This window comes from Pseudophryne corroboree, chromosome 4, assembly GCF_028390025.1.
Source record: "Pseudophryne corroboree isolate aPseCor3 chromosome 4, aPseCor3.hap2, whole genome shotgun sequence".
Lineage (NCBI taxonomy): Eukaryota > Metazoa > Chordata > Amphibia > Anura > Myobatrachidae > Pseudophryne > Pseudophryne corroboree.
The window spans coordinates 702000568-702026625 of record NC_086447.1 but is presented as its reverse complement, the minus strand read 5'-3'; positions in this window follow the sequence as shown (position 1 = coordinate 702026625).

Genomic DNA, 26058 nt, shown 5'->3' with positions numbered 1-26058 from the left:
TATATATATATATATATATATATATATATTAGTATAATCCCTTAGTTCGCTCTTAATAAATACTACTGATGTTTTTGTTTTTTTATTCTTTATATATATATGTCAGTTAATTTTTATGTCAATTAGTACTAATATAAACAAGTAGGGCAAGCTTCTACACAGAGCGGATCCCTTGTTGATAGAGATCAATAAATAAAGATAAAAAAGATATCTCTGTGAAGTGCACTTATTTTGTAGTCTAATATAGTTAGATTGAGTTTAACAGATGATTCATAAAGAGAGGATGACCTTACACATGCAAACACCCATATTTAAAACACATATGTCTTTTTATTATAAGAACAATATAATTTAAATTCACATTAAATTAAATCAATGATGAACATTTAATTTACAATGAACATACAACTGAATATTTCAGCATTATTCGTATAAGATATAATAAAATGAAATGAAATAAAAGAGCTTTCACCCAACACGTTTCGTCATATAGTGACTTCTTCAGGGGTGTTCTTCAGGGTGTAAACAAGAAAATATAAAAAATGTGTATAAATAATAAGGAACATTGATAAAAAGAGGAATATGCATATCAGATTGTGATCGTAATATCAATGTTTGGACCACTTGATATTATATATATATATATATATATATATATATGACAATAATAATTTTAAGAGTTATAAGAAACTAATAACATACGTTCTTACACAATATTTGGATTCTACTAATTTATAACATCATATACGTCATATTATAATAATGGTTGTCCGCTGAATCACTCCGTAATTTATAGACCAATCAGTATACTAGTACTTACTTCTAAGTAACAGTTCTCTGCTATTTTGCAAGAGCTGTATCATTCATGAAAGATAAGGGCTTTTAATTGAGCAGAGTATTGTGCCTATGTTGAAAAAGAGACATAGTTTAAATATAACCCAATTTTTTGTATATTCCCTTATTTTAAATATATTTATTTTAGTATACTTACTATAAGTTGTTTATAGATATAGAAAACTTGAGGAATGGAATTCCCAAATTATGACGACATTTAGTGGGGTTCCTTATTATAGGTCACCCTACATAAAAATATAAAAATGCATTTTTAGGGTTTAAATTTAACTTTTCCAATACTATATTTTTCTATATAGAAATTTTACAATACTTACTAGTAAAATGTACTCTTCTCTCAAATGTAGAAATATTATTTATTTATCTTGCTTCGTTGGATTAAAATTCCTAACAAAAACAGGATAATATTTTATTTTTTCTAACCTCAATTGATTAAGACTGAAAAAAGTTTTTATACAGATCTTACCCGCAAATAAAGCTGTAAATCACAAAAGGATCCTCTTATGGACTGGATATAAACAGTTCCCTTTTGTTTTCCTATTAAGAATAAATATAGTGCTTATTATCTAATTTTTGCCCCGTGCACCAGATGCATTTGTTGTAAATTTATAGAAAAGTCACCAGTAATTTATGACAAATTAAATAAAAAATCATACAGCCTAAAAGGGATTCATACCTGTAATTCTACGTTTGTTATTTATAGAATTACGTGTGGATGCAGGAAAGCCTATATAGGCAAAACTAAACGCATGATTAAAGTTCGAATCCAAGAACACCTGAGGAACATTAAAAATAAGATCACCACACATAGTGTACCTAGGCATTTCACGGAAGCTCAGAATTCTGATACCAAAAGTTTAAAATTCACTATATTAGAACATATTATAGAAAATGAAAGAGGGGGCAATACAGAATTACAATTATCCAAAAGAGAATCTTTTTGGATTTTCACCCTAAATACCCTTATTCCTTATGGAACCGCGTAACGTCACCACGTACGTCCCGTTGCTTGGAGACAAGATAAGCGCTACTCAGAGCGCTTCCTGTGCACGATCACTTAGCAACCATTTACACATGCATGCAAGATAAGCGCTATTTAAAGCACCTCCTGCATGTAATTACCTGACTACAACTTTACAGCTCTTGCAAAATAGCAGAGAACTGTTACTTAGAAGTAAGTACTAGTATACTGATTGGTCTATAAATTATGGAGTGATTCAGCGGACAACTATTATTATAATATGACGTATGTGATGTTATAAATTAGTAGAATCCAAATATTGTGTAAGAACGTATGTGATTAGTTTCTTATAACTCATAAAATTATTATTGTCATATATATATAATATCAAGTGGTCCAAACATTGATATTACGACCACAATCCGATATGCATATTCCTCTTTTTATCAATGTTTCTTGTTATTTATACACATTTTTTATATTTTCTTGTTTACACCCTGAAGAACACCCCTGAAGAAGTCACTATATGACGAAACGCGTTGGATGAAAGCTCTTTTATTTCATTTCATTTTATTATATCGTATACAAATAATGCTGAAATATTCAATTGTATGTTCATTGTAAATGAAATGTTCATCATTGATTTAATTTAATGTGAATTTAAATTATATTGTTCTTATAATAAAAAGACATATGTGTTTTAAATATGGGTGTTTGCATGTGTAAGGTCATCCTCTCTTTATGAATCATCTGTTAAACTCAATCTAACTATATTAGTCTACAAAATAAGTGCGCTCCACAGAGATATCTTTTTTTATGTATATATATAGGTAAGTGTCCAAATGAATAAACAAGGCAGCACCCCTTTGGACTTGGTAACGGTGGTATTTAATGAATGTATGGCAACGTTTCAAGGCCCAATGGCTTTTTCACCAGGGTGTGACAGAACCACACACCCTGATGAAAAGGCCATTGGGCCTTGAAATGTCAATTTACATTAATTAAATATCGCCATTACCAAGTCCGTAGGAGTGTACACTTAGCTGTGTATGCTAAGCCCAACAAAATCCCCTGTGTTTATTAGTACATCCTGGATAAATTTTGGTATGTATGAAACTTTTTCACCTGCTCTTTGAGATAGTTAATGGTTCGAAGGTGCACATTGATGTTTAATGTGTATCTATCAGTTTCTAGATAGGCCATACCATGGCATGTCAAGTTATGTCCAATCTGTATCAAGCCATTGAATTTATGTATGAATAATCACTGGCATCTGGTATGAATCTATTGGTGTGTACACACAGTGAGACCATTGCTATCTCCGATTTTAATTATGCGATTTCCCTTGAACTCCCCCAGAGCCCAGATAGTACAGATTTTGACTATCTGTGCTTGAGATTTTGTCTATGTATGATTTTAACTAAGTGCCAATTTTAACTATACTTTCTACTAGATCGTACACTAGATAGTCAAGATTGACTTGCCTGCACAGTCTATCTAGCCTTGCGATACCGACCCCACGGGAGTGAGCATCGGGATCGAATCTGTATCGCAAGCTGCCTAGCACCTTGAGATATGCACTAACTTTTCATAAGATTTTGACTATATAGTCAAAATCTTACAGATTTATCTCACCATGTGGTAAATTTACTACGGTGGGAGATTTTTAGAACTGGTGATGTTGCCCATGGCAACCAATCAGATTCTACTTACCATTTATCTAGCTGCTTCTAGCAGATAATAGATATAATCTGATTGGTTGCTATGGGCAACATCACCAGTTCTAAAAAAACTCCCACCTTAGTAAATTTACCCCCTTGTGTACACACCTTAAGCCTAAATGAATAATTTATATGTCCCGATATGCATCCATAGGTATGGGTTTTTTCTTAAGTTATTTTATTTGCTATCCAGATCTCTTAACCCTTGAAGAAGTCCTTGGTGACGAAACGCCTTGGTATTTTCTTGATTATGCAACATCTGCATCTTATTGAGATCAAACTCCACTAAAGAAACCCAGTGTATTTAATGTAGATGAATTTGCTTTCACTGCTGTGAATCACATATTATGTACTGTATATGTGGATGTGAACTGATACCATTGTTTTTTATCCATTTTATTATGAATAAATCTTTTATGTAAAAGTGAAGTCTATAGACCTAAAGGAATATTTTGAATACTGTACTGTTTATATCGGGAAGTCTCACACTCAGCGCCCTCAGGTTTTGTATTCATTCTGTTTGGGAACCTTTCTAACAGGCGGTTCATCTAGAGGTGCAGTTCCTATCACAGCGCAGCGCATAAGGGGAGTTCTTTTATATATATATATATATATATATATACTGTATCTCTCTCTCTCTCTCTATATATATATATATATATATATATAAATATATATATATATATACACTGCTCAAAAAAATAAAGGGAAAACTAAAACAACACATCCTAGATTTGAATGAATGAAATATTCTTATTAAATACTTTGTTCTTTACATAGTTGAATGTGCTGACAACAAAATCATACAAAAATTATCAATGGAAATCAAATTTATTAACCCATGGAGGTCTGGATTTGGAGTCACACTCAAAATTAAAATGGAAAAACACACTACAGGCTGATCCAACTTTGATGTAATGTCCTTAAAACAAGTCAAAATGAGGCTCAGTAGTGTGTGTGGCCTCCACGTGCCTGTATGACCTCCCTACAACGCCTGGGCATTCTCCTGATGAGGTGGCGGATGGTCTTTTGAGGGATCTCCTCCCAGACCTGGACTAAAGCATCCGCCAACTCCTGGACAGTCTGTGGTGCAACGTGGCGTTGGTGGATGGAGCGAGACATGATGTCCCAGATGTGCTCAATTGGATTCAGGTCTGGGGAGCGGGCGGGCCAGTCCATAGCATCAATGCCTTCATCTTGCAGGAACTGCTGACACACTCCAGCCACATGAGGTCTAGCATTGTCTTGCATTAGGAGGAACCCAGGGCAAACCGCACAAGCATATGGTCTCACAAGGGGTCTGAGGATCTCATCTCGGTACCTAATGGCAGTCAGGCTACCTCTGGCGAGCACATGGAGGGCTGTGCGGCCCCCCAAAGAAATGCCACCCCACACCATTACTGACCCACTGCCAAACCGGTCATGCTGGAGGATGTTGCAGGCAGCAGAACATTCTCCTTGGCATCTCCAGACTCTGTCACGTCTGTCACATGTGCTCAGTGAGAACCTGCTTTCATCTGTGAATAGCAGAGGGCGCTAGTGGCGAATTTGGCAATCTTGGTGTTTTCTGGCAAATGCCAAATGTCCTGCACGGTGTTGGGCTGTAAGCACAACCCCCACCTGTGGACATCGGGCCCTCATACCACCCTCATGGAGTCTGTTTCTGATCTTTTGAGTAGACACATGCACATTTGTGGCTTGCTGGAGGTTATTTTGCAGGGCTCTGGCAGTGCTCCTCCTGTTCCTCCTTTCACAAAGGCAGAGGTAGCGGTCCTGCTGCTGGGTTGTTTCCCTCCTACGGCCTCCTCCACGTCTCCTGATGTACCAGCCGGTCTCCTGGTAGCGCCTCCATGCTCTGGACACTACGCTGACAGACACAGCAAACCTTCTTGCCACAGCTCGCATTGATGTGCCATCCTGGATGAGCTGCACTACCTGAGCCACTTGTGTGGGTTGTAGACTCCGTCTCATGCTACCACTAGAGTGAAAGCACCGCCAGCTTTCAAAAGTGACCAAAACATCAGCCAGAAAGCATAGGAGCTGAGAAGTGGTCTGTGGTCACCACCTGCAGAACAACTCCTTTATTGGGGGTGTCTTGCTAATTACCTATAATTTCCACCTGTTGTCTATTCCATTTGCACAACAACATGTGAAATTGATTGTCAATCAGTGTTGTTTCTTAAGTGGACAGTTTGATTTCACAGAAGTGTGATTGACTTGGAGTTACATTGTGTTGTTTAAGTGTTCCGGGGCTGTTGAATCCTGAAGCCAACGGCAGGTGTGATCCTACTTGCGGCTCTCCAGCGATAGTGACCAACGGCGGGGTGAGGACTCCAATACAGCTGGGCGGCTTTCGACTCCAGTCAGTGCCGGGAGATTATATTGTGGAATCATGTAGTAACCAGCCCACACTGGTTGCCTGTTGGTACGAGTTGAAATTTACTGTGTACGTTTTTTAATGTGATTTTATTAAATACATTTATGCACTATGGAGCGCCCCCTATATATGCTTTCTTAACAGATCTATTACATCCGTGGAAATTCGGATCGACCTAAGAGGAGCAGCGGTCCTTTAAAATCTGAGGAGGAGCTAGTGACTTTTTAGCATTTATTTAAGTGCACTTGATTTCATAAGCACATTTGTGTTTTTTATTCATTACTTCCACTCTAAAGTATTAATCAGCGCTTTCTCTGTCTATATCTGTTATATATATATATATATATATTTTTTTTTTTTTTTTTTTTTTTAAAGAGCCAGTTTCTAACATAGTTTGTTTTCTGAACAATAAAAAAGAACATAATTGATAAATTTTTCTTTAAATGAATCTGTAAATTTACACTTACAGAACAAACAGTACAATATTAGTCACTGCTTTCTCCCCTCTCTGAGGTGACCCACACATCATAACTGGCAAGATTACAGCCGTCTCTTTTGTGCAGGCCCTTTGTGGGACTACCCAAAGAGCCTGATCCATGTTTTTAAGTAAAGCAAATAAGCAAGCAACTGGGCTAAACCATGTTGTATTGCAGGTTGGGCAGATGTAAAATGTTTAGATAGATTTAGATTTGGGTGGGGGGTGTTCAAACTGAATTCTAAATTGCAGTGTAAAAATAAAGCTGTCTACCATTTGTGTGTTATTTGTAAAAGCAGCTAGTATTTACACAGAAAAAAATATAACACAATATAACTAAGGAAATCTGGGGATTTCCTACTAGCGACACCCCGCAAAAACAAATGACATTAGACAGCCACCTCATGGGTGTGTTGGAAGAGCTGCTGAGCTGCTACTTACTTTTTAAAATATTGACAGTTACATCCAGCTCATTGATAACTTACTGTAAGCATTTGAAAATTTCAAATGGTTAGAATACTCTAGCTTTTTATGTAAGGGCAGATAGCTCGAAAAATAGAGTGTCTGACTGCAATGCCACAGGCAGTGGGTACAAATCCTGGGTATGTCAGCATCTTGAAATGTAATAAAGGACAGTGTGATTGAATAACAAAGAGCTCTCGAGTTAAGTTCATGAATGTTGTATAGGTATTAGCGACAGAAGGGATGTGGGAAGGAGACAGGTGTGGTCAGGAGATGCTGGGCTTTAAAAAGGGGGTAAGTGAAAGCAATTTAAACAGATAATTGACAACTGCTGCCAACAGCGCCCCCTATCCTGCAGCCTATGTACAGTGGCACACTGCACACACCTAGTTACGGCCCTGGGTTTGTGAATACTTGCCATCTTTTCCGGAATGGTCAAGAAAGTCCTACATTTAAGGGAGCTTACTATACCTGGTCTCCCAACAGAGCTTCCCACTGCCACCCATTTCTCAACAGAAGTGGGTGCCATTTCTCAACAGAAGTGGGCGCCCAGAGGTTGTTGATGCCATATGCATTGATTTGCATCATCTAGTCACTCCCCCAGTGTAAAATGCAGCAAATTGCGGCTTTGAGCAGTGGGGTAAGTACCGCGTTGCAACACAGTCCCAACCACCCACTGGAAAATGCTGCAAATTGCAACGTTAAACATCTAGGGGTAGGGCACCTATAATGTATTTATGGGACCATGCCAGTCAGACAGGGTTGAACTCACCCAGAGGTTATTTTACAAATGTCGACAAGTATGGGTTGATGGGATTAGGCTGTAAATGAGCATGCTGAGAATAGGGGTGTTCCAAGGCCTCATAGCTTGCTATATCATAAGTGATGTTACTGTGGTTGCTATGGTAATCAGATTATGTACAGAAAACCAGCAAACAATCATTAATTCTTAAGAACCACTGAAAAAAAAGGGGTAGAAAAGAATAACAATAGTACCATGTGTTTTCTTATGGTAAACTAGAGGGATTTATGTTTAAAAAAAAAAAGGCATGGTTTTCTTCATTGGATTGCATCTCTGTATCCTAGGTTTTTGTATACAGATTACTTTTATATTTAGACTTCTGGTTTCCTTTTATTACTTTCATGCATAAATTATGCAACAGATTTACTTACTGTACCAGTGACAAGATGCATTTACAGGTTCCAAGTGTGCTGCACAAGTTAGGAAACCTCTGTGGTAATGAACACAGGAATGATAAAGGTAGTACAAAAACTGATCAATAAACAATCACAATGAGTTGACATTATTCTCACCTTCTGTGTAATGAATCCATAAATATGCAAAAACATCATGTCACAAAATGAAATATGTTGACCTAACATAAGAATAGCCAAATTTACCATGGATCATTGCCTGTCAAAAATGTTTTGTGTCTCATTCACTCTGCCCTTTCCATGTTGTTTCCCTTCTCCTCCTATTTATAGTTCAAGAAAAATTATAGATAATAATAATAATAATAATAATAATAATATAATAATAATAATAATAATAATAATAAAAGTTACCTTGGTTTTTCTGGTGGATACTGAGTTGTACAATTTTTAGTTTTGCATACGAGTTCTCGGTCTATCTAATCAGAATCTACACTACATTACAGGTTGAGTATCCCTTATCCAAAATTCAAAATCCCACATTTTTGGGTCCCCTACTGAGATAATGACACATATATATGTATATTATATTACATATCTATATAATATATCTATATATACACATAATATTATATATAATATATATGTCATTATCTCAGTAGGGGACTCAAAAAAGTGGGATTTTGAATTTTGGATAAGGGATTCTCAACCTGTATTATCATTTTAACATCATGTTTTATCTACCTAATTCAGTATTTATATGTATTTCTGTTAACTACATGGTACCATAGTGTTTTGATTTCTAATGCTGTCCACACGGGTGTGGTTCGTTTTATCGACAGTGTCTAGGTCGACAATGTTTAGGTCGACCACTATAGGTCGACAGTCACTAGGTCGACATGGATGGAAGGTCGACAGGGTTTCTAGGTCGACATGTGCTAGGTCGACAGGTCTAAAGGTCGACATGAGGATTTTATTTATTTTTTGTGTCGTTTTCTTCGTAAAGTGACCGGGATCCCAAATTAGTGCACCGCGTCCCCTCGCATGGCTCGCTTCGCTCGCCATGCTTCGGGCATGGTGCCTTCGCTCCGCTACCGCTTCGCTCGGCACACTTTACCGTTCCAATCGTAGTCCACATGGATCGTTAAGTATGAAAAAAAAAAAAATGTGAAAAACTCATGTCGACCTTTAGACCTGTCGACCTAGCACATGTCGACCTAGAAACCCTGTCGACCTTCCATCCATGTCGACCTAGTGACTGTTGACCTATAGTGGTCGACCTAAACATTGTCGACCTAGACACTGTCGATCTTCAGACCGGATCCCGTCCACACATGGGAATTCTAAATCTGCCACTCTGCTGGTCACTTCTTGACCCCATTGGCTAATTGTACTCATTTCCCAAACATGTTTTCATAATAGAATTTGGATCCATTTTTTATCAAATTAGAAATAGGCACTGCACTCATAGGGGTATATTTACAAAAGTGCAGGTTTACAGAAGTGGAGATATTCAGGGCCTCTTTTTGTATGGGCTCAATGGGCAGTTGCCCAAGGACCCCAGGAGTATGAGGGTCCTAGACTGATAGTGGAAGGTCTCCTTTTTACAGGGGTACCAGATATTTGAAAATCGACCCTAGGGAACTGGAGATATACGACTTCAAAGCAAGGGTCCCCATTCGAGCCTGGTAATTGATCTTCCGAGTCAGATATCTTGGGTTTTGGCTGACTAGAGTTTTATTTGAAGGTACACTCTAAAAGCTGAGAGTCTCCCCTTTTGATGAACACTGGCAGCTTGTCTCTACTATGCCCAGAGATATCAGCTTTCGAGCAGCTGGTCTGTGCTCCAGCTCCACACTCCTGGTATGCAGTTTTATATTTGCGTTGGTGGTTTGCTCTGGCTCCAGAACTCTGATCCCCATGTCCCCAGTACCTCTTGAAATGTGGCACTTTCTAGTTTTTTGTACATATGTTCAATAAAGGAGTAATTAGCAGAAATTACTGCTCCAGGTCCTACATGCTGAGCGGAAGATAGAACACCCCCACCGCCCAGTGGACATCAAAGATGCCGCTGATAGCACCTCCCACCCCTACCACTGGAGGATGGATACGGCCTCAGTGCATTGCTTGGCCTAGGGTCTTACACTGCTGTTAAGACGGCCCTGGAGATGTTGCCAAAATAAACCAATCAGATCCTATTTATCATTTAACTAGCACCTTCTAGAAGTTAATAGCTGGAATTTGATTGGCTGTTATGGGCAACATCTCCACTTCTCTAAACCCATACTTTAGTAAATTACCCCATTGGGGGACCATATATTCTGCAACAATTGACCAATATCACCGGTGATAATCCACAATATATATGGCCATCTTTACAGTTTACTGGAGATGCATCACATACACAACGCATGAACACATAGATCTCGCAATGCTGCAAATGTGTGTTTCACAATGTGGGGTCTGTTTATGTGGCAGTGAAGAGATTATGTAGCTGTGAAACCTTTTGGAAAAATTGTGCTTTTTTACTGCTTCATATAATTTATCAAATGGCTAACAGCCACAGTCCTTATAGACCTCTATGGGGATTTATCATGTAGCGAAAAGCAAAGCTTTCCCTCACATTAACCTTTTGTTGGCAGCACTAAGCTACCGGCAACCAGGAATAGGACAGAGAAATGACTGTAGTAGCCATGTGCTGTTCTCTAAAAACCAATAATAGAATAGTCCACCAGTGCTTGTGTGATGATGTTCTGTAAAATACTAATATATGATGAGATATGTTCCCAGTCCAATACATATCAAATACGAAACATCAGGACTCCAATTGTAGGATTCATCCCCTGCCTCTTTTATGATACTTTTCCTTTAAGGGATTAGCTCAGTTGCTTGTAAACATCTACATCTCATTTAAGTCAATGCAATTAACAGCTTTGGGATCACAGATTTATTACAGCAGCTTTAATGTGTAAAAAATGTGGAGAGAGCATTGAAGCTGTTGCAGCTACAGGTAGCAGATGTTTTATAGCCTATTTCATGAATGCAATATATCACTGTCCAACTAAAAATAACGAAGTGTAAAAACTGGCAGGTGTCACATGCTCCACCTCTGTTACTCCTTATGGTGGTTGTTTAACTCAAGCACAGCACACACTACTAAGAACAGGGAGAGAATAAACAATTGTGCAAAATGAATTTGTGTAACAGATATAAATATAGCACTGATTTCCCCAGGGTACTTAGGCATGACAAGCTCCATTTTCAGAGATGAAGAGATTCATGGCTACTATCATGTTAGGTGGTTGTGATCCTCAATATGCACAAAGAAGCAATATCCAGGTCATCAGCTCTTCTAGTGAAGTTGACACAGTTCATACAGTTAACTTAGGAATTTTGCACTGGACATTCATATTAAAACCAACAAGTGTTTAACTTGGAAGTAGATGACTCTTCATAGCAACTGGTTAACCTCCATGAGAGGGGAATTCCTGAGGGTTGGGGATGGAATCCCGGTGGCTGGGATCCCAGAGGTCACTATACCGACACCGGGATTCGGTCGCCAGAACGCTGGCAGTGAAGCTTGCACTAGAAAGCCCCTTGCGGGCTCGGTAGACACAAACGAGTGGGAATAGCCCTGGCGCAGCTGTCGGCATTATCGGAGATCGGGATCCTGGCAGATCCCAGCAGTCAGATCCCGGAAGTCGGGATCTGGCTGCTGGGATCCCAACCGCTGGGATATTAACTACATACCATTCCAAAGACTACCTCGGAAGTTAAACATATGACCCTGATAAAATCTCTTTCCCTACAGAAGGCCAGCTTATAAAAACCAATGCACTATGAAGTAGGTGGCTAGCACCCTTCCCAATTTGACACAGTAAGGTAAGTGTGCACATACTTCACTTCAGCAGAATGTTCAAAGCCCTACATCATTCATGTCTTTGGGGGTCATTCTGACCTGATCGCACGCTGCAGTTTATCGCAGCGGCACGATCGGGTCAGAACTGCGCACGCGCCGGCCCTGCAGTGCGCCGGTGCATGCCTGACAGCCAAAGGCCATCGCTGCGCTACGATCGCCTCTGCCTGATTGACAGGCAGAGACGGACGCTGGGCGGGGGGGCGGAACAGCAGCGTTTGCCCGCCGCTTCGTGGGCACGGTCCGGCCAACGCAGGTGTGGCCGGACCGTGCGGGGGGCAGGCCGCAGCAGCTGCGTGACGTCACACGCAGCCACTGCGGGCCGGGGAGTGACAAGTAGCTCCCGGCCAGCACACTAAAGCTGCGCTGGCCGGGAGCTACTCCTAAAGTGCAAAAGCATCGCCACTGTGCGATGCTTTTGCACTTCTGCGGGGTGGCCGGCACTGACATGCGGGGCGGGATAGCCCTGTGCTGGGCGTCCCCCCGCATGTCTATGGACATGATCGTAGCCCTGCAAAATTTTGCAGGGCTACAATCAACTCGGAATGACCACCTTTGCCTGGTCTTACACACAATAAACTCCCTGGAACTGCACTTGGGCAAGAGAGTGTGACAGAAAAAAGACAATGATATTGATAAAGGTAAAATGCACACATGTGCACAAGGAGAGCAACAGAGCTAAGATAAAAAATAAAGGTTAGCATATCACATCGACACCATGAGAGAGACAGAAGCCATAATTGGAAGTACAGTATAGGGGACAATATAGTAAGCAACAGTGTCACAATCAGACGGTTTCCACATATATCAATCTGAAACCGCTGTCAGTTATCATGTTCAAGTCAGCACTCACTATTAACAACACAATTCTTCCTGCCACCACTAAGGGTTACTTCCGGGGTCCACTTTATAGACCTTGAATTCTATCTACTGTACACACAGCTATCACAATTATCAGACAATAATATCATTCAGATCTGTAGCATGTACCTTGAGATTTCACAGGCTTAATCATAGGCGTGCGCAGGGGGGGGGGGGGTGCCTGGAGCACACAGGCACCCCCTAATGTCTGGCACCCCGATCTCACATGCCTGATGCAGCGATCACCGAGCAGGCTGATTACCATCCCCTCTGTGCTGCACCCTGTCAGGACTGCATTACTGACCGGACGCCTGGGTTAAATCAAGGGTGCCACTGCCACCGGCTTTCAAACTCCTGGCTCCACCTCTATGTACAAAAGCAGCGTGATGTGACGTGATAACATCATTCTGCTCGCACGCCCACCTGCCACATGCCCACCTCTCTCCTTCTATGCTATGCCAACGCCAGGTACTGATGAGGAGCAGCATGCAGTCAGCGTTCCTCTTTGGAAGACAAATTCAATACTGGCAGGCGGTCGACAGTAGCATTGACACGTCACTCGTTTTTCCAGCAGCAGCAGTACTAGTCTGCGACTGTCAGTGTCAGTGAGTGACTGACTTGTAAGTAAGCTGCTGCAGCTTGCAGGGGAAAGAGAGGGGGAGCCAGACCAGGCTGAGGAGGAGCAGTGTAATTGCAGTTAGTGCCATCAGGGGTGTTTGTTTGGTGCACACCACAACATCTGACAATGCATCTGCTTTATTAGGATTGGTACAAGGGTGGATATTTTATATTGCGTTGACCATCAATAGATGGTGCTAGACACGCCCAAAAGGCGGTGCTAGACACACCCCTCCGACGGTGCACCCCCTAATAAAATGTGCTGCGCACGCCTATGTACTTAATGGTTCATTAAAAAAAAACACAGAGACCACCATTAAAATTAATGATATTAATTTTAGCACAATTTACTACAATGCTTAAAGATTACAAAAATGATTATACAAAATGACACACGTAGACGTATACTTACAAATAGAATCTTCTCATTTGACAAGGAATAAAACCAGAAACAAGAAAACTTACTAGTTATAAATTCTGAATCTTCTTTGTGGACAGGATACAGGGTTTCCTGGGACACCCTTGTGTGATGACCTGTCAAGATTGCACAGTGATGCAATACAGTTTGCCTCCTGCTAAGGGGTGATGCAGTTTCACACAACTTTAATGAATTGTTCCACATCACTAGGATAGGTGTTATTGTTCAACATGTGTACAAAACCCAAATACAGATTTAAAAACAGTTAAGGCTGTTGGACAGTATCTTTATGGTCACAAACACCATTGTGACCTCTTCAAATTGTGCCTGTTAAATCATATACATGAAACAAGAGAGCAGGTGCACATACAACAATTAGATTTATAATAAATGTAATAATTATATACATCATCATATAGGAGGTTTTCTGCAGTGGGGTACACTGGGGTTCCACAGGGAATAACATCGGGGGTGTAGAGTAGGACCTTGTTCCGAGGCACCAACAGGCTAAAAGCTTTGACTGTTCCCACGATGCTCAGCGCCGCCTCCTCTATAACCCCGCCTCTGTACATAGGAGCTCAGTTTGTAAGTTGGTGCCCTGCAGGCAGGACATAACAGGCAGCAGCCCTGAAAAGAGCTTTTTTAAAAGAAGATGGAAGACTTCAAGGGATTCTGACATCTGCTGCATCTCCATCACCTCCCCCGGCGGCGCTGTATACTCCCGCATCCCTCGTTGTCGGGTACTTACAGCAGAGGCTCCGGTTATTCACCAATGGCACACACACTTGCCGCAGCTCTCCAGGATCGCGTGGCCGCATCAAGGGAGGAGGTAAGAGGGTCCCCCAGGCGGGACCCGCCGAAAATCGCAATCAGGCGCGGCCATTAGGAGGCGGGCCACGTGCGCTGGCGTGGACACTGTGTTGGTACAGGGACCCCACTAGATCACAAGGGCAGGGGCACAGGTCGGTTATAAATATAGCGGTTTTATTATGGTCCACAGTACCCGGTGGTGAAGTCCAGCAAGGGGATAAGGCTCTGACCTGTAGCCCCTCCCCCAGCCCCTGGGCGCCATTTAGAGTAAATGTTCCTGCCCTGGAGCTGCATCTCTCTCTCTCCCTCACTCCCTGTCAGCATTTGGGCACCATTACACACATGCTATGCTGACTCTGGGACTGGTGGGCAGGGCCGCCATCAAGGGGGTGCCCTGTGTACAGTTGTCCCGGGCCCAGCCACTCTGACAGAGTGGAGAGACCGGGCTGCACACACAATATTCCCCCGGCGGCAGCCGCCGCTGCAGACAGTGAGTCACAGTGACTCACTGTCTACAGCAGCGGTGGCCAGCAAGCGGCTCGATCTGCTCCCGGCCACCGCTGCCCGGCGCGCACTGACGTCTCCGGCGGCAGTGAAGTCTATCTTAAATTCGGCGTCGGCACGTGAGCCAATCAGAGCACGCGGACCGGCAGCTGAGGCTCCTGATTGGCTGCCGGACCGCGAGCTCTGATTGGCTCACAGGCCAGCGGCAAATTGTTGATAGACTCCGCCGCTGGAGACGGAGGGGTAGGAGAGGCGCACGCTGCGCTCTCCTCCCCTTAGCGCCCTTACAGCAACAGGTGAAAAGCGGAGGGGGCAAGGCACTGTGGGGGCATGTGTATCGGCACTGGGGGCATATCTGGCACTGTGGGAGGCACGGTGGGGGCATGTGTATCAGCACTGGGGGCATATCTGCCACTGTGGGAGGCACTGTGGGGGCATGTGTATCAGCACTGGGGGCATATCTGGCACTGTGGGGGCATGTGTATCGGCACTGGGGGCTGATCTGGCACTGTGGGAGGCACTGTGGGGGCATGTGTATCAGCACTGGGGGCATATCTGGCACTGTGGGGGCATGTGTATCTGCACTGGGGGCATTTCTGTATCTGGCACTGGGGGCAATGTGTATCTGGCACTCTGGGAGCATTTGTGTATCTGGCACAGTGAGGCAATGTATATCTGGCACTGTGGGGCAAAGTATATCTGGCACTGGGGGCAATGTATATCTGGCACTGTGGGGCAATGTATATCTGGCACTGTGGGGCAACGTGTATCTGGCACTATTGGGGTCATGTGTATCTGCCCCTCCCCCATGTGTGTACCACTCCCCCCTTTTCATTGGCCACGGCCCCATGGTGCATTTGGCCACACCTTTTTTTTGGCGCGCGCGCCGACACAGTGCCTGTAAGACATTTTTTCTACTTGTTGGGAAGGGGGGGAGGGGGGGCTGCCTATTTTATCAGTCCCGGGCCCCACAATTTCTGGTGGCAGCCCTGCTGGTGGGCAATGCCTCCTCTGTAATGCCTCCTCTGCTTCATCAGTGCTGTGCATTTACAGGACACTTAAGTATTCTACATGTCGTCTAGACAGTGTTAGTTAAGAACAAGTGCATACATTCAGGGTTATTTAGTAAAAGTAGCCCGTGATATACATACTGTCTTTACTGTGCATTGTTATATCTATATATATATATATATATATATATATATATATATATATCTACATAGCTTTACTCAGTGGTATAGTTACTTAGTATTGCTGGTCCAATTGTTGGTAATAATCTCTGCATCAGAGGCGTCGGAACTGGGGGAGCAAGGGGGCAGCACGCCCCCCCCCCAACATAGAGAGGCGCTGATCAAGATACAGGAGGAGCGGAGGAGTGATGTGCGGTCACGTGAAAGACACATTACATCCTCCGCTCCGTGCAGTGAGCGTCCCAGGTCCGGTGCGGCCCCTCCCCCGTCATTTTTAGGCATTTTTTTTTATTGTTATTGCTGTCGATGCGCTGCTAGTCACACAGCAGCAGCGGCAGCAGCATGACTGCAGCCAGAGGAGCTCCGCCTCCTTGAGCTCTGCTCTGTGAGGTGCGAGCTATCCGGCCGTCAGCATGAGGGAGGAGGATCTCTCCCCGCGCGATGGATGCAGGCGGCGGATCTACAGAGCCCGGAGCCAGAAAGGTGAGCGGGACTGTGCGGCTGGAGGCATCCCCGGGGACAGCGTGGAGGAGAGAGGGAAGAGGCGGCTGGAGGCATCATCCTCTGTGACAGCGGGGGAGGGGGAGGAAGCTGCCTGTGACAATGGAATCATCCCCTGTGATGGGGGGATAAAGGAGAGAGGAGGCTGCCTGTGCTGCTGGGAGGCATCCCCTGCCCCTGTCATCGTGCAGTGGGAGGGGGGTGGGGTTAGGAGGTTGACTGTGCCCTATCATCCACTATACCCCTGTCACCCTCACCATGTCACCCGCTATCCACCTGTCACCCTCGCCATGTCACCCACTATCCCCCCATCACCCTCACCATGTCACCCGCTATCCCCCCGTCACCCTCACCATGTCACCCGCTATCCCCCCGTCACCCTCACCATGTCACCCGCTATCCACCCATCACCCTCACCATGTCACCCGCTATCCCCCGTCACCCTCACCATGTCACCCGCTATCCACCCGTCACCCTCACCCTGTCACCCGCTATCCCCCCGTCACCCTCACCCTGTCACCCGCTATCCATCCGTCACCCTCACCATGTCACCCGCTATCCCCCCGTCACCCTCACCATGTCACCCGCTATCCACCTGTCACCCTCACCCTGTCACCCGCTATCCCCTGTCACCCTCACCATGTCACCCGCTATCCCCCCGTCACCCTCACCATGTCACCCACTATCCCCCCGTCACCCTCACCATGTCACCCACTATCCACCCGTCGCCCTTACCATGTCACCCGCTATCCCCCTGTCACCCTCACCATGTCACCAGCTATCCCCCTGTCACCCTCACCATGTCACCTGCTATCCCCCTGTCATCCTCACCATGTCACCCGCTATCCCCCATCACCCTCACCATGTGACACGCTATCCATCCGTTACCCTCGCCATGTCACCCGCTATCCACCAGTCACCCTCACCATGTCACCCGCTATCCCCCGTCACCCTCACCATGTCACCCGCTATCCACCCGTCACCCTCACCATGTCACCCACTATCCACCCGTCGCCCTTACCATGTCACCCGCTATCCCCCTGTCACCCTCACCATGTCACCAGCTATCCCCCTGTCACCCTCACCATGTCACCTGCTATCCCCCTATCACCCTCACCATGTCACCCGCTATCCCCCATCACCCTCACCATGTGACACGCTATCCATCCGTCACCCTCGCCATGTCACCCGCTATCCACCAGTCACCCTCACCATGTCACCCGCTATCCCCCGTCACCCTCACCATGTCACCCGCTATCCACCCGTCACCCTCACCATGTCACCCGCTATCCACCCGTCACCCTCACCATGTCACCCACTATCCACCTGTCACCCTCACCCTGTCACCCGCTATCCCCTGTCACCCTCACCATGTCACCGACTATCTCCCCGTCACCCTCACCATGTCACCCACTATCCACCTGTCACCCTCACCCTGTCACCTGCCAACCCCTGTCACCATCACCATGTCACCCACTATCTCCCCGTCACCCTCACCATGTCACCCACTGTCCACCTGTCACCCTTACCATGTCACCCACTATCCCCTGTCACCCTCACCGTGTCACCCTCTATTTCCCTGTCACCCTCACCCTGTCACCCACTATCTCCATAACCTAGTATCTCTGTCTCCCTCACCATGTCACCCACTATTTTTCTGTCACCCAATGTCTTTCTGTAACCCACTATTTCCCTGACACTTTCTGTCTCCCTGTCACACCTCCTTGCTGAGCAGAGCTGCTGTTGCTGCCGGCTGCCAGCGCTTGTCACTGTGACAGGCAGCAGCTGCTCCGGCAGCATGAAAAGCGGCTTCCCCCTCTCTGCCTCCTTACTGAGGGAGCCGCACTGTCCTGCCTGTTGCTGCCGCTGCTGCCAGAGCCTGTCTCACTTACCACAGGCAGCTCAGCAGCGGCGCCGGTGGCATGAAGAGATGTGCTGCCCACCCGCCCAGGTCACCGAGTCCCGAGTTCCGCCTCCCCAGTGTGCTGCTCTAAATCAAAGGGATCTCCGCAGCACACAGACAGAATCTCACGTGTGACAGGCTGCTGCCTTTTCCTAAAGAAGTGAGGAGGCACTTAAACTCCAAATATATGGAAATCGACAGTTGGGGGGGGGGGGGGGGGATGGCTCTCCTCTAATAAAGCAATTTTTATAGGCACCTTCCCTCACTCTCCTTGTAAGTCCACCCTCGGCGCCCCTGCCCTCATCCTCCCTGTAACTCCCCCCTCAGCATTCCTACTCTCACCCTACCTGTAACTCCCCCCTCAGTGCCCCTGCCTTCACCCTCCCTGTAACTCCCCGTCAGTGTCCCTGTCCTCTCCCTCCCGATAACTCCCCCCTCAGTGTCCAAGCCCTCATCCTCCCTCTAACTCCACCCTCTGTGCTCCTCACAATCCTTCTAACTCCCTGTCAGCATCCCAGCCCTCACCCTCCCTGTAACTCCCCCCCTCAGCATCCCTGCCCTCACCCTCCCTGTAACTCCCCCTCAGCATCCCTGCCCTCACCCTCCCTGTAACTCCCTCTCAGCATCCCTACCCTCACCCTCCCTGTAACTTCCTGTCAGCATCCCGGCCCTCACCCTCCCTGTAACTCCCCCTCAGCATCCCTGCCCTCACCCTACCTGTAACTCCCCCTCAGCATCCCTTCCCTCACCCTCCCTGTAACTCCCTCTCAGCATCCCTGCCCTCACCCTCCCTGTAACACCACCTCAGCATCCCTGCCCTCACCCTCCCTGTAACACCACCTCAGCATCCCTGCCCTCACCATCCCTGTAACTCCCTCTCAGCATCCCTGCCCTCACCCTCCCTGTAACTCCCTGTCAGCATCCCTGCCCTCACCCTCCCTGTAACTCCCTCTCAGCATCCCTGCCCTCACCCTCCCTGTAACTCCCTCTCAGCATCCCTGCCCTCACCCTCCCTGTAACTCCCTCTCGGCATCCCTGCCCTCACCCTCCCTGTAACACCCCCTCAGCATCTCTGCCCTCACCCTCCCTGTAACTCCCTCTCAGCATCCCTGCCCTCACCCTCCCTGTAACTCCCCCTCAGCATCCCTTCCCTCACCCTCCCTGTAACTCCCTCTCAGCATCCCTGCCCTCACCCTCCCTGTAACACCCCCTCAGCATCCCTGCCCTCACCCTCCCTGTAACTCCCTCTCAGCATCCCTGCCCTCACCCTCCCTGTAACTCCCACGGCCACTACTATCAGTCACCAAGACGCCAGCACTGCACTGGTCACTGCTAGTGCTTAACCTACTCTCCCTGCTACATGGGGCACATGGTGGGAAACTAGAGTGACATGGGAGACCTGAAGTGCTAATTTTGCTGTTCTGTGTTCAAATAGTCGCCACCTCCAAGGGGAGTGTATATTTGCTGCTAAAATCCACTGTGTGCAGTCTGTGCGCAGTCTGTGCGCAGCCCAGGACTTACTCCTACAGTGCGATCACATCAGGCTGATCGGGGCCGGAGCTAACGTCAGACACCCTCCCTAAAAACGCTTGGGGACACCTGCGATTTTCCGGACACTCCCAGTAAACGATCAGTTACCACCCACAAACGGCCTCTTTCTGTCAATCACCTTGCGAACACCTGTGCCAATGGATTTTTTGCATCATCCCCTCCCTGACCAGAGATGCCCTTTGTTGCTGTCCAATGCGCAGTTAATACATACAGCAGCGATCAGATCTGAATGACCCCTTAGTGTGGATCTGGCCTTCTCAATGTATTTCAGGTGGATCTGGCCTTTAGCGATTCAGCAATTTAGGGGCGCCAAAATGAGATCATATCTTGCCCCCCCCAACCTAAAAACGTTCTGACACCCCTGCTCTGCATTGTATATGTCACTGTGTGCCAATGGTTGCTGTGTGGTCTCTATTTCGTGTATCTCACACATATGGCTATCCCTATATTCTGTACCCTGAGGGGCCTCCGTGCGTCAGGGTTATTAGATAATATCGGTATTTCACAGGATATACGTATTTTGTATTTTTCTCTGTGTTTTTCAGTCATATTTTACCTCACATTTTACCTCAGAAATCCTCTGTTTGTGCTTTGCCTTGCAGTCACACCATACAGGGGATTTTTGTCAGGTAGTTTGTCTGCTTATCTTGTACTGTTACACCCTAGGGTTACGCTTACATATCATGTCTGCTACACAGGGTGGTAAATCCATGGCTGAACCTGCACCATGCAGTGTTGATGCCATGGATTTCTTGGAAGAAAACATAGCAGCTGAGGGTTCAGGTACTGGGGGTTCTATACCCCATGATCAGTCTGCAGCAACGGGGGCAAATCAAGACCCACCTTAGTCTGTTTTCTCTAATTTATTGACTATGCTAGTAATTAGACTTGCTCCCCCTGTGGGACCTCCTGTGCCGTTACAGTCACTTATTGTCCCTGCAGTTAATCCGCCGTGGGCATACAGATGTAGCCACCTTTATCTTGACTGGCTGAGGAGTTTGTCCCGATCGAGCATACGCAGCGTACCAGGGCGTAGGGAGGCGCGCCTAGTCACAGAGAGGCGTACCTAATCGCACGGAGGCAGACAGAGCGTTTGGCGTTACCTTTACGTGTAATACCTGCGATCATCCACCAGATGTCGCCTTTTACAATCACCACTGCGCATGCGTGTGGTCTCCCGTAAAATACAATACTGAAATATATAATAAGGACTACTTTACTAAGCGTCTCATTACGCTGCATACAGTAAATACTCATTACGCTGCATTATTTAATACAGTAAATACTCATTATGCTGCATTATTTAATACAGTATATACGGTACAGACGCAAATAGTACAGCATACAGTATATGATCCATCTACAGTACTTTATGAATATGTGAGCGTCCAAGTCCCGCAGACAAAACAACATAAAACCAGTAGTGTACACTGTCGCAAATGGACGTGTTAGAAGTTCACTATTGCCTCTTGAGATTAGGAATTTTGTACAGTATGTTAGCGTCCTAATCCCATAGCCATTACAGCATAATCAAAACCAATGGATTTATTCATCTGTCTGCGGCGAAGTAGTGAAGTGTTCCGCTTCCTATACTCAGAGTCCCGAGTTCGATTTCTAAAGTACGAATGCATGTTAGTTTTTTCCAGACACTTTATTATTTTTTTATTCACATAAACCAGGGCAAAGCTGCAGGAGCGGTTCTGTTAAGGTTCTATGCACCGTACAGTACACATACAATTCTGTAGCAGGGCAGACTCAATTGAAATGGCTACCACCTATGACTCCTTGCTCCACGGAGGCCCTAGGCTACGGAGCAAGTAACAGTCCAGATTTTGCAGGCTATGGGGCAATGCTGAAGGAGCGTCACAATCCCCTAGCTAAAATACACAGGGGCGATAGGACTAAGCGAGGTATATGCACATAACGATACACTGCAAAGTTCCCCATGGTTTTAATTATGCCTTTTCTTTGAACACAGTATTTTCGACTGCCTCGCCCTACACCCATCCCACTTTCCCCTCCCCCCCCCCTGGGAGCCTGCAATGTACATGCATTAGACAGGGAGGGAGTTCCGATCAGGTTACAAGACGTGCAACAGTATACTACTGTACAGTATGTAGGAAAATCCCCCGCCCACTCTGATTTATGTGAAACCTGTGTGCACCCTTCCATTGAATGTATAACAAAGAAAAATAATAATAATAAAGTGAATGTTACAGGAACACATTAAAAAAAGGTTGGCACTAACCTCCCATTGGTGTTGGTTTATGCCTTAGGGGACTCGGACGCAAATACTTGTATTTGAAAAGCACGTATTTTCCACTGCCTCTCCCTACCCCCATTGCCCTTCCCCCCTGGGAGCCTGCACAGGTCATGCAGTGGACAGGGAGGGAGTTCAGGTCAGGTACAATACACAAATGCCGACAATCTACAGTACTGTGTTGCTCAGTTAGTTGCGTCGGAATACACTAGTTTATACTCATTACCGCTGTGTATTTGTATATAGCGGAATGAATCGCTGCTGCAGATTTACTTTGATTTATGTGAAACCTGTGTGCACCCTTTCATTGAATGTATAACAAAGAAAAACAATAATAAAGTGAATGTCACGGGAACATATAAAAAAAAAAAGGTTGGCACTTTGGGACTCAAAGCTGGGACTCTCAGTGTGGGATGTAAGAGCCTTCATCGCTAGGTTGGTATGGAAGAGGAGACAATTAGCTACCAGAGGGTACCAACTCCAAGTTTCTGTGACCCCCACAAGGCTCATGGCAAGCGTCGGAACCCATGGTGGGTCTGAATTAACGGGCCCATTATAGTCTATGGGAAAATGAGTCCACTTTGTGTACTGATATCTATGGTTCTGGGTGTCCCAGAGACTCGGGACTGGTACCATTTAAAAGAGGAGACTCTTGGCTTTCAGGGCAGACCAACGACTAGTTTATGTGACACTGGAAAGGGAAACAGTAAGCAACCGTGTATCGGGTCCCCTCCAGTTGTCCGCCTAGCTTGCACAGGATGCAGGGTTTCTGGCTAGATAGGAAATACTGTACAGAAATGCTAAGCATGGTAATTTGACATCAAGGAACATAGGGAGGAGTTTATCTCTCTCCATTATACTTAGAAAAATTACACTTGCCACTGTACGTTACAAGCTGTTCGTGCTAATTAGTACAATAGTAGAACATACTGTACAGAGATACTAAGTACAGTGATTTGGCATCCACAAACTTAGGGAGGAGCTTTAATCTCTCTCCATTGTAATCTTTCTAAGTATAATGGAGAGAGATAAAAGCTCCTCCCTAAATTCCTGGGTGCCAAATAACCGTCTTTAGTATCTCTGTATAGTATTTTCAATTAGGGTACTAATTAGCACGGACAGCTTGTAAAGTACAGCGGCAAGTTTAATCTTTCTATGTAAAATGGAGAGAGATAAAAGCTCCTCAGTAAGTTCCTGGATGCCACATCACTATACTTAGTATCTCTGTACAGTATTTTCTATTAGGGTACTAATTAGCTGTTCGTGCTAATTAGTACACTAGTAGAACATACTGTACAGAGATACTACATACAGTGATTTGGCATCCAGGAACCTTAGGGAGGGGCTTTTATCTCTCTCCATTATGCTTAGAAAGATTACAATGGAGAGAGAATAAAGCTCCTCCCTAAGTTCGTGGATGCCAAATCACTGTACTTAGTATCTCTGTACAGTATGTTCTACTAGTGTACTAATTAGCACGAACTGGAGGGGACCCGAAACACGGTTGCTTCCCGTTTCCTTTTCCAGTGTCACATAAACTAGTGGTTGGTCTGCCCCGAAAGCCAAGAGTCTCCTCTTTTGTATGGTACCAGTCCTGAGTCTCTGGGACACCCAGAACCAGAGATATCAGTACGCAAAGTGGACCCATTTTCCCATAGACTATAATGAGACCCACCATAGGTTCCGACGCTTGCCATGAGCCTTGTGGGGGTCACAGAAACTTGGGGTTGGTACCCTCCGGTAGCTAATTGTCTCCCCTTCCATACCAACCTAGTGATGAAGGCTCCCACCTCCCATGCTGAGAGTCACAAAGTGCCAACCTTTTTTTTTTCTATGTTCCCGTGACATTCACTTTATTATTTTTTTTCTTTGTTGTACATTCAATGAAAGGGTGCACACAGGTTTCACATAAATCAAAGTAAATCTGCAGCAGCGATTCATTCCGCTATATACAAATACACAGCGGTAATGAGTATAAATTAGTGTATTCCAACGCAACTAACTGAGCAACACAGTACTGTAGATCGTCAGCATTTGTGTATTGTACCTGACCTGAACTCCCTCCCTGTCCACTGCATGCCCTGTGCAGGCTCCCAGGGGGGAAGGGCGATGGGGGTAGGGAGAGGCGGTGGAAAACACTGTGCTTTTGAAATACAAGTATTAACGTCCGAGTCCCCTAAGGCATAAACCAACACCAATGGGAAGGAAGTGCCAACCTTTTTTTAATGTGTTCCTGTAACATTCACTTTATTATTATTATTTTTCTTTGTTATACATTCAATGGAAGGGTGCACACAGGTTTCACATAAATCAGAGTGGGCGGTGGATTTTCCTACATACAGTAGTATACTGTTGCACATGTCTTGTAACCTGATCGGAACTCCCTCCCTGTCTACTGCATGTACTTTGCAGGCTCCCAGGGGGGGAAGGGGAAAGTGGGATGGGGGTAGGGTGAGGCAGTGGAAAATACCGTGTTCAAAGAAAAGGCATAATCAAAACCATGGGGAACTTTGCGGTGTATCGTTATGCGCAAAGACCTCACTTATCCCTATCACCCCTGTGTATTTTAGCTAGGGGATTCTGACGCTCCTTCAGCATTGCCCCGTGACCTACCAAATCTGTGCTGTTACTTGCTCCATAGCCGAGGGCCTCCATTGGGCGAGGAGACACAGGCGGTAGCCATTTCAATTGAGTCTGCCCTGCTATAGAATTGTATGTATACCATATGGTGCATAGACCCTAAACAGTACAACTGCTCCTGCAGCTTTGCCCTAGTTTACGTGAATAACTCCCTCCCTGTCTACTGCATGACCTGTGCAGGATCCCAGGGGGGAAGGGCGATGGGCAAGCGGGAGGCGGTGGAAAATACTGTGCTTTTGAAATGCAAGTACTGTATGAGTCTGAGTCCCCAGTAGCCTCCTGCTAGCCTATTGCCCTTCCCCCCTGGGAGCCTGCACAGATCATGCAGTAGACAGGGAGGGAATTCAGGTCATGTGCAATACACAAACGCTCACTTAGTAGCGTCAGAATACACTCATTTCTACTCATTGCCGTTGTGCAGTTGCATTTAGCGTAAAGAATCGCTCCTGCAGATGTACTTTGATTTATGTGAAACCTGTGTGCATCCTTCCATTGGATGTATTAGAGAGAAAAAATGTTTTTTTTAAATGAATGTCACGGGAACACATAAAAAAAATGGTTGGCATTTCCTTCCCATTGGTGTTGGCTTACAGTATGCCGTAGTGGACTCGGACGCTCATGTAATTGCATTTCAAAGGCACAGTACAGTATTTCCCATCGTCTCCCCCTACCCCCATCGCCCTTCCCCCCTGGGAGCCTGCACAGGGAGGGAATTCAGGTCATGTGCAATACACAAACGCTGAAGATCTACAGTACTGTTTTGCTCAGTTAGTAGCGTCAGAATACCCTCATTTCATTCCCGCTGTTTAGTTGCATTTAGCGTAAAGAATCGCTCCTGCAGATGTACTCTGATTTATATGTAACTTGTGTGCACCTTTCCATTGAC